This window comes from Nannospalax galili, unplaced genomic scaffold (genome assembly GCF_000622305.1).
Source record: "Nannospalax galili isolate Female #2095 unplaced genomic scaffold, S.galili_v1.0 scaffold1688, whole genome shotgun sequence".
NCBI lineage: Eukaryota > Metazoa > Chordata > Mammalia > Rodentia > Spalacidae > Nannospalax > Nannospalax galili.
In genome coordinates this window covers 1,954,141-1,956,496 of record NW_008358621.1, presented here as the reverse complement: position 1 = coordinate 1,956,496, position 2,356 = coordinate 1,954,141, and positions in this window count along the sequence as shown.

Below are 2,356 nucleotides of genomic sequence, written 5' to 3'. Positions count from 1 at the left end.
AGGACCCACACTCTGTAGACTCTTATTCTCTGCATTTTGGCCACTTGTGACCTTTTGCATTCCTGGCCCTCTGTTGCCTGAGGGAGTTTCATTGATGGGGCTTGAAAGATGCATTAGTGTTCTCTTCATCCCTTGTTCTACGTTCCTTGAGCCTTAGGTGTAGAGGTTGCAGCCTAGATGTGCCACTTATACTTGGACAATTTACAGATAATCTGTGTGTGTGACCAGTTGTGGAATTCTGTAATTATCTCTGTCTCTTGAAAAAGAAGCTACTTTCGCCGGGCATGGTGACACACACCTTTAATCCCAGCACTCAGGAGGCAGAGGCAGGCAGATCTCTGTGAGTTCAAGGCCAGCCTGGTCTACATAGTGAATTCCAGGCCAGCTGAGGCTATGGGGAGACCCCATCTCAAAAAGACTGAAAAAAAAGAAAAGAAAAAGAAGCTACTTTGATGGGTGGTAACTGTGATACCTTTCTATAAATTTAAGGATTCATATTTTGCACATAGCAAGAAATTGCATTTGTCTAGGAATGTGGCAGCCTGGGAGTTTTGTCTAAGATCTATGACCTCTCCAGCTATGTGTATTTGGTTAGGCTTACAGTACTACACATGAGTTTCCTCCCATTGAGTGGACTTTAAGTCCAATTACGCAGTTGTTGATTAATCCCAAGATAAAAGTGCCACTACTGCACCAATGTCATTTGTTGCGCAATTGGCAAGCAGAGGCAGGTGAATCTGTGAGATCAAGGTCAACCTGATCTCCAAGACCCTGTCTCCAAGACAATAAATAAATAAATAAAAAGAAGAAGAAGAAACCATGACCAGGGAACTTATAAAAGAAGAGTTTATTTGAGCTTACAGTTCCAGAGGAATGATAGTCCATTCTGGCGAGGAAGCAAGAGGATGTCAGAGCAGAAAGAGGAACATTCAGAGCTTCAAGCAGGCACAGGAGGCGAAGAATGACTGGACGTCCAACAAGGCTTAAGAACCCTCCAAAGCCCTCAAAGCCTGCCTCTCAGTGATGTGCTTCCTCTAACAAGGCCACACCTTCTAAGACCTCCCAAAACAACACCACTGGGGACAAAATGTCCAAAGACTTGGAGCCTATGAGAGGACATTCTCATTCAAAACACCACAGTGAGGTTGAGAGTTTATGGTTAAACAATATGCTCACATCTTGGTAGTCAAGCGTAGGGGTGGGGGAAGGACCCTGAGGAAGAACAGGAGAAGGAAGAGGAGGAGGAAGAAAAAAAGGAGGAGGGGGAAGGGGAGGAGGAGGAAGAGGAAGAAGAGTTGTCCCAATGTCTTTTATGGGGCCACTTCCCCTCATGTCCTAGCTTCTTCTACTAGGCCCCAACCTCCTGCAGTTTCTACCACCCTCCAATAGTGCCAAGTCAAGGACCAAATCTTTTATACATGGGCTCTTGAGGGACATTCCAGGTTCAAACTATAGCACTCCCTGTCTTTGTTTCTCCATTGCTGTGACAAAATACTCTGACCAATACCAACTTGGGGAGGAAAGGGTTTATTTGTCTTACATCTCTTAGGTCACAGTTCATCAGGAAAGACCAGGGAGGAACGCTGCTTACTGGCTTGCTCCCCTGGCCCCTGCTCAGCCTGCTTTCTTATACAACATAAGACTATCTGCCTAGGGGTGGCACTGTATACGGTGGACTGGCCCCTCCCACATCACTCAACAATCAAGAAAATGCCCACAGCTTCCTCCCACATCACTCATCAAGAAGATGCCCCTCAGACATGGCCACAGGCCAGTCCAATAGAGGGAATTTCCTGATTGAGGCTCCCTCAACCCAGGTGTGTCAAGTTGACACTAAAGCTATCCAGCACAATTGACCCCTTGTCAACTTGACACACAAACATCACTATTAAACCATAACTTTCCAATTTTTGCCCCTAAGATATAATGTAATATCACAACATAAGACAGTACAACCTTAAAAACCCCACAATCCTTAAAACATCCAAACACTTAAAAGTACATGGTCTCTTTTAAAAGTTTCTTAACTGTGGGTGGGCTTCTGTAAAATCCAAAACAAGTACTGTCTTATTCCAAAGGGAAGAATAGGGCACACCTAAGCAAAACCTAAGTCCAGCAAAGTAGCTCGAGGCTAGATATCTGTCTGGGACTCACTCACAATCTTCTTGGCTCCAAAGCGTACTGGCAGCTCTGACTCTGCAGTGCATAGCACACTCAGCTCGTCTCATAGACCCAGGCCAGCTCCATTCCATACCTACTGCTGTCCTTGGTGGTCGTCCCATGGTCCTGGCATCTCCAAAAAGCTGGGGTCACCACTGAAACTGAGGCTACACCTTCACCAATGGCCTCTTCTTGC